At 36.2% G+C, this 12,032-nt stretch overlaps 1 pseudogene; it reads right to left on the reverse strand.

Annotated features, from left to right (window-relative positions):
• Window positions 1-8,598: 8,598 nt before the first annotated feature.
• LOC110212681 (dihydrofolate reductase pseudogene) lies at window positions 8,599-9,154 on the reverse strand (annotated as a pseudogene).
• Between the last annotated feature and the right edge of the window lie 2,878 nt (window positions 9,155-12,032).

Here is a 12,032-nt window from a genome sequence, read left to right on the forward strand (position 1 = left end):
CCTAGCCATTTCAGATCTTAAATTGTATTATAAAACAGCAATCATCAAAACTGCTTGGTAAGAAATAGAGTGGTAGATCAGTGGAATATGTTAAGCATGCAAGACACCATAGTCAATGACTATAATAATCTATTATTTGATAAACCCAAAGACCCCAGTTTCTGTGATAAGAACCCACTCTTTGAAAAAAAAAACTGCTGGGAAAACTGGAGAAGAGTATGGCAGAAATTAGGCATAGACTAAACTCTCATACCAAATACCAAAATAAAGTCAAAATGGGTTTATGATTTAGATATAAAGGCTGATACTATAAGCAAACTGGGAGAAGAAGTAGTAGTTTGCCTGTCAGATCTATGGAGAACAGAAGAATTCATGACCAAACAGGAGATAGAGAACATTATGAAAAACAAAATGGATAACTTTGATTACATTAAATTCAATAGATTTTGCTCACACAAAGCCAATGCAACCGTGATTTAGAGTGAAGCAGAAAATTGAAAAAGAATTTTTACAACTAGTGTCTCTGATTAGGGCCTCATTTCTAAAACATACAGAGAATGAAGTCAAATTTAAAAGAATTGTGTACAAGATTAGAAGGAAATTAGAAAATTAGGAAATAATTTTTATAACCAGTCTCTCTGGTAAGGGCCTCATTTCTAAAATATGTAGAGAGTTAAGTCAAATTTATAAGAATACAAGTCATTCCCCAATTGATAAACGGTCAAAGGATATGAACAGGCAATTCTCAGATGAAGAAATTAAAGCCATCTATAGTCATATGAAAAAGATGCTCTAAATCAATATTGATTAAATAAATGGAAATCAAAACAACTCTGATGTACCATATTACACCCATTAGATTGGCCAACATGACAAAATAGGAAAATGATAAATGTTGGAGAAGATGTGGGAACACTGGAACACTAATGCATTGTTGGTGGAGTTGTAAAATGATCCAACCATTTTTAAGAGCAATTTGGAACTAAGCCCAAAAGGCTATAAAAATGTGTATACCCTTTGACCCAGTAATAGCACTTCTATTGCTATATCCCAGAGAGATCATACAAATGGGAAAAGGACCCACATATACAAAAATATTTATAGCAGCTCTTTTTTTGGTGGTGAAGAATTAGATATTGAGAGGATGCCCATCAACTGAGGAATGACTGAACCCACTGCGGCATATCAATGCAATGGAATACTGTTGTGCTATAAGAAATGATGAACAGGCTGACTTCAGAAAAACCTGGAAAGACCTGTATGGTCTCATGCTGATTGAAGTGAGCAAAACCAGGACAACGTTGTACACGGTAACAGCCATGTTGTGTGATGACTAATATTGATAGACTTAACCCTTCTTAGCAATACAAGGATCTAAGACATCTCCAAAGGCCTCATGATGAAAAATGCTATCCACAAAAAAGAAAGAACTATGGAGTTTGAATGCAGATCAAAGCATACTATTTGCTATTTTTTTTTCTTACTGTTGTGTTTTGTTTCCTCTTTCTAGTGGTTCTTCCTATTGGTTCTAATTCTTACTTACAACATCACTAATGTGAAAATATGTTTAATAGGAATGTATATGTATAGCCTATATCAGATTGTGTGCTGTCTTGAGGAAGAAGGTGGGGAGGGAGGGAAAGAAAATTTAAAACTCAAAAGTTTATGGAAGTGGTTGTTGATAATTAAAAATAAATCAATTAAAATAAAAGATTGCTCCCCCTGCTTTTTTTTTAACTTCAGCTGAAGCATAATATATTCTACTCCATCCTTTTACTTTTGCCATTTTTGTATCCCTCTGTTTAAAATGTGTTTTCTTTAAACAACATATTGTAGGATTATCATTTTAATCCATTCTGCTATCTGTTTCCATTTTATGATAGAGTTCATCCCATTCACATTCACAGTTATGATTACTATCTCTTTCTTTCTCTCCATTCTGTTTCACCATCCCATTTATGCTTTTCATTCTCTTTTCTCCCTTTCCCTTCTCACTAGTGTTTTGCTTTTGACCACCACCTTCTTCAGTCTGTCCTCCTTTTTCTTTCCCCTTTTTCCTCATACTGCCTATAGGGCAAGTTAGATTTCTATAGCTAACTGATGATATTATTCTCTCCTTGAACCAAAGCCAATGAGAGTAAGGTTTAAACAAGGCTCATCTCCCTCCCTTCTTTCCCTCTACTGTAATAGGTTTTTGTGCCTTTTCATGGAATGTAATTTACCCTTATCTGCCTCCTCCTTTCCTTTCCTCCAGGTATAATTCCTTAATCAGATCCCTTTAATCAACTTATTTAGCTCCATTTAGCCCATTCAATTAGATTTTTTTTTATCATTACACCAAAATATACTTATACCCATCCCCTCTGTCTATGTGTATCCCTTTTAAATGGTGTAATACCAATACAGTTCTTAAAAGTTACAAGTGTCATCTTCCCTTGTAGGGATGTAAACAGTTTGCCTTTATTAATAACATGTTTTTTCTTCTGTCCTGTTTACCTTTTTATGACTCTCTTGATTCTTGTATTTGAAGATCAAATTTTCTGTTGAATTAGAAGAATTTTTATCAGGAAGGCTTGGAAGTCCCCTATTTCATTGAATATTCATCTCCTCACCTGAAAGATCATGCTCATTTTCATTGGGTAGTTGATCCTTGGTTGTAATCCAAGCTTCTTTGCCTTATGGAATATCATATTCCATGACCTACATTCTTTTAATGTAGAAGCTGCAAGTTTCTGTGAAATCCTGACTGTGGTTCCATGATATTTAAATTGTTTTTTTTTTCTGGCTTCTTGCAGTATTTTCTCTTTGACATGTTATTTTTTGGAATTTGGCTACTATATTCCTTGGCATTTTCAATTTTGAATCTCTTTGAGGAGGTGATGAATGGATTCTTTCTATGGCTATTTTCCCCTCTGGTTCTAGGACCTCAGGGCGGTTTCCTTTTTGATTTCCTGAAAGATGTTGTCTAAGCTCTTTTGTTCATCGTGGTTTTCAGGTAGACAAGTAATTTTTAAGTTGTCTCTCCTGGATCTATTTCCCAGGTCAGTTGTTTTACCAATAAGGCATTTTATGTTTTCATCTATTTTTTCATTCTTTTGTTTCTGTTTGACTGATTCTCACTCTCTCATAGAGTCATTAGCTTCCACTTGCCCAATTTTAATTTTTTTAAGATAAATTTATTTATTTTTAGTTTTCAATATTTACTTCCACAAGATTTTGAGTTCCAAATTTTCACCCCATCTCCCCCTTCCCCCCACCCCAAGATGGCTTGTATTCTGAATACCCCTTCTCCTAGTCTGCCCTCTCTTCTATCTCTTCCTGCCCTCCTCCCCTTATCCCTTTCCCCTTCTATTTTCCTGCTGGGCAGAATAGATTTCTGTATCCCATTTTCTGTATTTCTTATTTCCCAGTTGCATGTGAAAGGATTTTTTAAAACATGTATTTTTAAAACTTTGGGTTCCAAATTTTCTCCCTTCCTCCATCCCCACCCACCCTCATTGAGAAAGCAAACAACTCAATATAGGTTACACATATGCAGTTATGCAAAACACTTCCATAGTTGTGAAATACTAATTCTATTTCCCTTAATCTCATCCTGTCTCCCCCATTTATTCTATTCTTTCTTTTAACCCTGTCCCTCCTCAGAAGTATTTGCCTCTGATTACCCTCTTTCCCAATCTGCCCTCCTCTCTATCATCCCCCTGCTCTCTTGTCCCCTTCACCCCACCTCTTTTCCTATAGGGTAAGATAGATTTCTGTACCCCATTGAGTGTGGTTTGTATGTTATTCCCTCCTTAAGTCAAATTCCATGAGAATAAGATTCACTCATTCTCTCTCACCTTCCTCCATTTCCCGTCCATTGTAAGAGCCTTTTCTTTTCTGTTTTTTTGTGAGATAATTTACCCCATTCTACCTTTCCTTCCTCATTGTCCTAGTATAATCCTCTCTCATCCCTTAATTTTATTCTTCAGCTAGGCCCCTTCATCTTCAACTCACCCTGTGCCCTCTATCTATCTATCTATCTATCTATCTATCTATCTATCTGTCTGTCTGTCTGTCTGTCTGTCTGTCTGTCTGTCTATCTATCTATCTATCTATCTATCTATCTATCTATCCATACATATAATTTTTTCCCTCCAACTACCCTAATACTGACAAAGGTCTCATGAGTCATAAATATCATCTTTTTGTGCAGGAATATAAACAGTTCAACCTTAATAAGTATCTTATGATTTCTCTTTCCTGTTTACCTCTTCATGTTCCACTTCAGTCTTGCATTTGAAAGTCAAATTTTCTATTCAGCTCTGGTCTTTTCATCAAAAATGCTTGAAAGTCCTCTATTTCACTGAATGACCATTTTTTCCCCTGAAGGATTATACTCAGTTTTGGTGGGTAGGTGATTCTTGGTTGTAATCCTATCTCCTTTGCCCTCCAGAATATTATATTCCATAGACTGTGGTCCTTTAATGTAGAAGCTGCTAAAACTTGTGTTATCCTGGTTGTGTTCTTGCAATACTTGTTTCTTTCTGGCTGCTTGTAATATTTTCTCCTTGACCCAGGAACTCTGGAATTTGGCTACAATATTCCTGGGAGTTTTCCTTTGGGGATCTCTTTCAGGAGGTGATAGATAGATTCTTTCAATTTCTATTTATCCTCTTGTTCTAAAATATCAGGGCAGTTTCCCTTGACAATTTTTTGAAAGATGATGTCTAGGCTCTTTTTTTTGATCATGGCTTTCAGATAGTCCAATAATTTTTAAATTCTCTCTCCTGGATCTATTTTCTAGGTCAGTTGTTTTTCCAATGAGATTTTTCACATTGTTTTCTATTTTTTCATTCTTTTGGATTTGTTTTACAGTGTCTTGATTTCTCATTAAGTCACTAGCTTCCAATTGCTCTATTCTAATTTTTAAGGAAGTATTTTCTTCAGTAATCTTTTGGACTTCCTTTTCCACTTGGCCAGTGTTGTTTTTTAGGGTATTCTTCTCCTCATTGGCTTTTTGGACCTCTTTTTCCATTTGGGTTAGGCTATTTTTTAAGGTGTTATTTTCTTCAGTAGTTTTTTGGGTCTCCTCTAGCAAGCTGTTGACTTGTTTTTCATGATTTTCTTGCATCACTCTCATTTCTCTTCCCAGTTTTTACTCTACTTCTCTTACTTGCTTCTCAAAATCCTTTTTGAGCTCTTCCAAGGCCTCGGACTGATTCATATTTTTCTTGGAGACTTTAGATGTAGGAGTTTTGATGTTGTTGTCTTCTTCTGGTTGTATGTTTTGATCTTCTTTGTTAAAAAAAAAAAATTTGCGAGGTTTGCTCATAATCCCACCCAATTACCTGAGTTTTAAACTCTTTTTTAAGGTAAGAGTGTGCTTCCAACGTGGAGAATGTAATGTCCCAAACTTTGGGGGTTTGTAGAGCTGTTTTCAGTGATACTTCTAGGGACCTGTAAATTTTCAGTTCTTCCAAGGTGGTATGATAAGGGGTGAGGTGTTTACTCCTTTCCTGGCCTGTGCTCTGGTCTATGAGTGACCACAATCAGTCTTTTCTGTCTTGGAACTGTGAGGAGAATTTCTTCTTCACAGCCACTAACTACATGCTGCACCAGGCCAGCACTCCTCCTCACCTCAGGACTGCCACCCAGAACTGTGGCCCAGGTCCAAGCATGGGTAAACAATAGATTCCTGCCTCAGCACTGGCAAAGAGATCCTTGCAATCCCCCTCTCATCACCCACTCAATGCCCCCTCAGTCTGTGGGCTGGAAGCTTAGGGTGCAGCCACTGCCCTGGGGCAGCGCTCTCTTTGGGAACTGAGGCTAAGACCTAGTTCTTCTCTCACTGCAGAAACAGAGTTTTCCCACTGACCTTCTAAGTTGTCTTTGGTGTTCATGGGTTGAAAAGTCTGGAAATCACCACAGCTGCCTGCGATTCAGTCCTCTGAGTCCTGTTCAAGTTTGTTGTGGCCTTCATGCCCATGCCAACACATGTTCCTCTCCCTGCCAGCCATGATAGACCTTTCTGATCAACCATCTAGGTTGTCTTGGGCTGAAATTTGCTTTACTATGTCTTTTTTTGGAGGGGTTCTGCTGCTTTAGAATTTGTTTAGAGCCATTTTTTTTACAGGTATTTAGAGGGGTTTGGGGGAGAGCTCAAGCAAGTCACTGCTTTCAGTCTGCCATCTTGACTACACCCCCCAATTTTAATTTTTAACAAATTGCTTTCTTCTATTAAGTTTTTTGCATCACTTTCTATTTGGGCCATTTTACTTTTTAAGGAGTTCTTTTCAGTGTGTTTTTGTGCCTCCTTTTCCATTTGGCCAATTCTGCTTTTTAAGAAGTTATTTTCTTAGGTATACTTTTTTTTTCCAGTTGGCCAATAGTATTTTTTTAAGGACATGTTTTCTACAGTTAATCTTTGTCCTTCCTTTCTAAACTATTGACTCTCTCTTGCATAGCTCTCATTTCTTTTCCCAATTTTTCTTCTCCCTCCTTATTTGACTTTTAGAATTATTCTTGAGCCTTCCAAGAAGGTTTCTTGGCCTCAAGACCAGTTCATATTCCATTTTGAGGTTTTGGATGTGGGTATATTGACAATGTTGTCCTCTTCTGAATTTCTGCCCTGGTCTTCCCTATCCCCATAATAAGAATCTATTGCCATTGTATGTTTCTTTTTTGCTCATGGTGTTTGTTTATTTCCTAACCAAAAAAACCAAACCAAACCAAACCAAACCAACCAACCAAACAAACAAACAAACAAACAAACAAAAGAGCTCTCCTGCTGGAAAGTTTGGGCACTGACCCAATCTTCTTTTGCTTAGAGCTCAGGGCTTGGTCACTGGCTTTGTGTACTGGAGTTTCAGGTGTTGGCAGTTGGAGGCTGTAGGGTTCTGGCAGCTTACCGGGTGTTGGGCTTGAATCAGAAATACTAGAGCTCTAGGGTTAAAGGTGGGGAATCTGGCCCCTGAAGAATGCCTACTCATGCAGGCCTTGAGCTCCTTTCTTTGCTTTCTGCTCACCCAGGCCTTGTACTCCTTTATTTGGCTCCTGCTCACCTGGGCCTTGCATAAGGCTGTTTCATTTCTGCAGGGTATCTCTCAGCTTGGAGTTTTACCTCTTGGAGTTGTGATTCCCAGAGTTTTGCAGCACTGGGAGACTTGATTGCTGAAGAACACTGAGGATTGCGGTGGTTTTCTGAACCTGGGGCTTTCTGCTATCTTGCTGGGACATTTTCTTTTCTGTACTGCTCCATCTCCTCCAGAGTGAGAGGCGCCTTTCCCATTAAACCCCTAAGCTTCCTGGGCTATGAGACTGCTGCACCCAGTCTTTCTGCTTGTTCGACTGTTCCAGGGTTTTTCCTGGGATGATATTTTCTGGGCTTTTAGAGGTCAATAAGGGAGGGTGAGAGAGACTTACTTCTTACTCTGCCAAATTGATTCTTGGAAGCAGAACTCCAACCCATATTTTCTGAACAACTTTGTGTTTGCATTTTAAATTCTTAATTTTTTTTTCCATTTCTTAAGGGGATAGAATGTATTTATGTGAAAATTCAAGAATGTTCAATTTTATGAACTTTTTATTCATTAGAAAGCATGTAGAGGTATTTCAACTACATTATTTCAATAATGATAATCCTTTAACAAACATCATATGTGCATACATACCATATTCAAGAAAATTGTTAAGTATTTTTTTATGAACTCTGCCAATTTTGTGAAAATTCAAAAATCATCTATCATGTTCATGATAGAGATTTTCTTTTTGTATTCATTCTCTTTTTTATATCTCCCCACTCATTTTCTTGTTCATTTCCCTTCATTTTCTATATCATTAGATAACGTATTAAATTGGACATTTTGTCCTCCTTTCTCATTACAAAAGCATCTAATCCTGGCTGGAAGAAACAATCATTTTTCTAAAGCATTTATTTATTAAAGCGCGAAACTAGAAGTACAATGACCTGTTCCAGAGAGTCTTCCCCCTTTCTTTATATAAAGTCTCATATGTCTCTTTTAGCAATGAATTGTTTCATATCTTGATTTTAAATGATAATCTTTTGAGGAAAAATTCTGATATTTTTTGGAAATTCACTTTATAATTATCATATGTACTTTAATTTATATATAATTAAATTATGTTCTTTTTCTTTCCTTATCTTTTATAGAAAGCTATTGAGAAATTAAGATTTTTTTTTTTGGTTAAATGAGGATTTTCTTCCTGACATCTAATTGGATCAATACTGTATTGGTAATGCATTGCTCTTTTACAATAATGCATCTGGGTGTTTTGAATTTTGAGATTTTCCCTTTAGACATTTATAAATTTTACTTGTAATTTACAAATTTTTATTTGTTCCTGAGAAAATTTCTCCTGTTATTTCTTAAAATCTTGTGGTCAAATGCTTTTCTTCATTGTTTTCAGGAAGCCTAATAAGTTTACAATACTTTCTCAAACTATTCTTCAACCCAAAGATTTTCCCTGCATTTTTCTAATTTTTTCACTCAAGTATTTTTTTTTAAATTTCTAATTATAGTCTTTATTCTAAAATCATACAGACTTAATTTTTGGTGGAAAAATTAGTTGGAAATAGCAGCCTTCAAACCTTTCACATTAATCATGTTTTTCATATACTTCAAATTTATACTTAATGCTTTTTTTTTTCCCTGGACATCAGTAAGAACCCCTGGATATTCTGGGGGAAGTTTATATTTCCTTAGATCAATTTCTGGAAAAACAAACAAACAAACTTGTCACTCTCAAATTCTTGCAAAATACCTGTCAGAAAGAGTTGCTGATGACCAGGTTTCTTCATTACTTTCTTATAAACAGAGCTGCCTCATGTCCACCTTATTTGCTAGTTCTGGAAGTTCGAGAAGGTCAAATGCATCATCCAGACTTTTGGCAAGATAATGAGCTTCAGGAGGAGGATCCTTCAATTCTCTGCTGAGAACTAAATTAATCCTGTCTTTTAAAGGTCCACTCTTCTCAGGAATAGGTCTTCTTGCCCATTATCAACAGATTCTCTTTACCTTCTATTGAAGGAGTTGTACTTATTTCTGGAAGTACTTGAATTCATTCCTGAGCGCGGGGGCCAGGACAGATCACCATTCTTCCCTATGACCGTGTTCTGGGACACAGTGATGATGCAATTGATCATAGGGACCATGTCTCCAAGCAATCACTTTCTGGAATGCCAGCAGAGCAAGTACCCACTTAAGTATTTTTTGAGTTTCTATGGTCCTTTCTGTCCTAACAGTAATACAATTCTGTGTTTAAGTGAGCACATTAATATACATGTAATTTCTAGAGATATTACCAGTTTGCTGAATTTCTTCTTTTCCTGAGAATCTTTAACTGTCATCCTCTATTTCATCTCATGAATTTTTTCAAATACATTCCCTGTCAATTTCATCAGTGTATTTGTTATCCATTTTATAATGCTGTAAAAAAAAATTGAGATTTGTTTCTATACCATTTTGATGTTACTTTAATGTTTTAGCATATTTTGTCTGATATTTCTCCTTTTGAATTTTATAAATGTATATATGTTGTTGCATTTTTCTTTAGATTGATCATTCTTTAATTTTTTTGAATATTAGAATATTTCTGGTACTTTTTTTCTTAATTTCACTTCCTTGTTTCTGTTTTTGAGATTATTCACAACTAGACAACTTGACTATCTTCTCCTCTGAAGTCTTTCCAGATGTCCTGAAGAAATGTTAAATTATATATACATATACATATATACATACATATATACATATAAATGTGTGTTTGTATGTGTGGGTGTGTGTATTATCCTCCTCTCGGTAGAGAGGCAGAGAACTCTCTGAGGATAGAATGTTGTATAGATCAGTATAATCAGGAACTGTGTTGACTGATTTGGCTTAGCTAAATTTAAGTATTTTTAGTTAAAATGAGAGTTAAATTTGGAGGAGACGGAGCATTTTTAAAAGAGATCAACATCTTATTTTTGAAAGAAATATTTTTCAAGTTTAATTTGGGAGACTAAAGGCTCAAATTTTCCAAGCCTTAACTCATTGGACCAGTTAAACTATCCGCCACCCTTCTATTCTGGAATGTCTTGCTCTATTGCTGTGTTGCAAATCATCCTTGGATCCTTAGTCTGTCCTTAATTACTTCCACAATTCCTTCTATTATCTACCTTCTTTGTCATACTCACATTTTGCTCATAGTAGCTGGAGTAGTGAAATGTGGAGTAGTACAATGATGCTGATTGAGTTTTCTACAAATCTGTTATCTATTCTCAAATGGCTACTCACTGTGGCAAGACAGTTTTTCTTCTACCTGATCAGTTTTCTGTCTTTTAGATTTCTGTCATTGTTGTTCAATTGTTTCAGTCATGCACAACTCTTTGTGATCCCATTTGGGGTTTTCTTGGCAAAGATACTGAAGTGGTTTGCCATTTCCTTCTCCAGCTCATTTTACAAATGAGGAAACTGAGGAAAATATGATTAAATGACCTGCCCAGGGTCACAAGCTAGTAAGTGTCTGAGGCTGGATTTGAACTCAGGACTTCCTGACTCCAGACCTTAACCACTGTGTCACCAAGCTGTCCTATCTTTTAGATAGAAGTTCTTTGTAATGTTTATTCAAATCTTACCTTTCCTTTGTCCTCTCACTGTGCCACTTCCCATATCTTCTCTGCTAAGGACCTCATTTCAAGTTCCAATGAAAAGGAGCTTGTGCTTCAGTCCTCATCTCCTATGCCTCTATTATCATCCTCCAACAACTCATTCCTTGTTTACTTTAGTCTCTGATGAAGAGATGGTCAACTCTTACACATGAATCCTTAAGTTCTTCTCATTTTCTCTAATAGATTTATCCCATTATAATTTTACCTGCTAATCCTTCATGCAGTTTGGAGATATTTGGAAACAGCAACATAGAGTTTCTCAGTCAGGCTAGAAAAAGTGAAAAATCATTGATCAGAAGCCAAGGGAAAAACTAATAAAGGCCCTAAGGGTAACAGTAACAGAGATGTTAAGGCCTGTAGGCTGGGGGTCTCTTAGCTTCTAATTAATGAGCTTTTGTAATTTCAAACCCTACCTATATTTAGCACAGTGCCTAGACTATACACAATATTTTTTATACATTTACCAATTCTTTCATTCATTTACTTATTGGCAATACTTCTTTATTTACTGACTGCTTTCATATTGGGCACAAACATCCCCATATATTTATTCCCTATGCACAAAAATTCCTCATTTGACCTAGACATTCAATTCTTAGCACAATAACTTTAAAACATAGGTCCTTAACACTCTCTCTCTTTCTCTCTCTCTCTCTCTCTCTCTCTCTCTCTCTCTCTCTCTCTCTCTCTCTCTCTCTTTCTTTCTTCTTTAGCATGTTGGTGAATCCTATGGACTCCTTAGCAGAAGAATAATTTCAGATGCATAAAATAAAATTACAAAGGAAACAAATTATATTAAAGTACATTTGAGAATAATTTTTAAAGCTTATTTAAAGTTAAGAATCACTGCCTACTCTGCATATATCTTGTGTCTGTACATGTGTATGTGTACAAGACATATACAAGACTTGTGCAAGTTATATACAAGATTTATATATGAATGTATATGTATGTATACATACATAGAGACAGAGACAGACAGACAGATGGATGGCTCTTATTTTTCATCATGGCTCAGCACTATCTTGGACTTCCTTGGACTTCATCATGCTCCCAATATTCTAATCATTAGGAAATCTCATCATAATGCAGTATCCATCCAATCTGCGTTAGTATTCACAGCTCACATATCATTACTCCTCTCTGCCCCTCTCGTATGTGGAGTTATGAACTCCAAAACCTACATTTCAGGAGGGGGCAAAGGCCAGCCACATGTTCCTTTACTATCTGGTTCTGAATTCATTTGGACTTTGCATGCCTTCATCGTGTCCTTATAGTATGGAGAAGTATTTTCTCTACCATTTCTTTCAGCTTCTTTTCATGTGCTGTATTGCCCCATCAGATCGTAAGTTTGTTGAGGACAGAACTATGTTTTTTTCCACTCAGT

The sequence above is a fragment of the Phascolarctos cinereus genome, unplaced genomic scaffold, assembly GCF_003287225.1.
Source record: "Phascolarctos cinereus isolate Bilbo 61053 unplaced genomic scaffold, phaCin_HiC Scaffold_2;HRSCAF=192, whole genome shotgun sequence".
In the NCBI taxonomy this organism is placed as follows: domain Eukaryota; kingdom Metazoa; phylum Chordata; class Mammalia; order Diprotodontia; family Phascolarctidae; genus Phascolarctos; species Phascolarctos cinereus.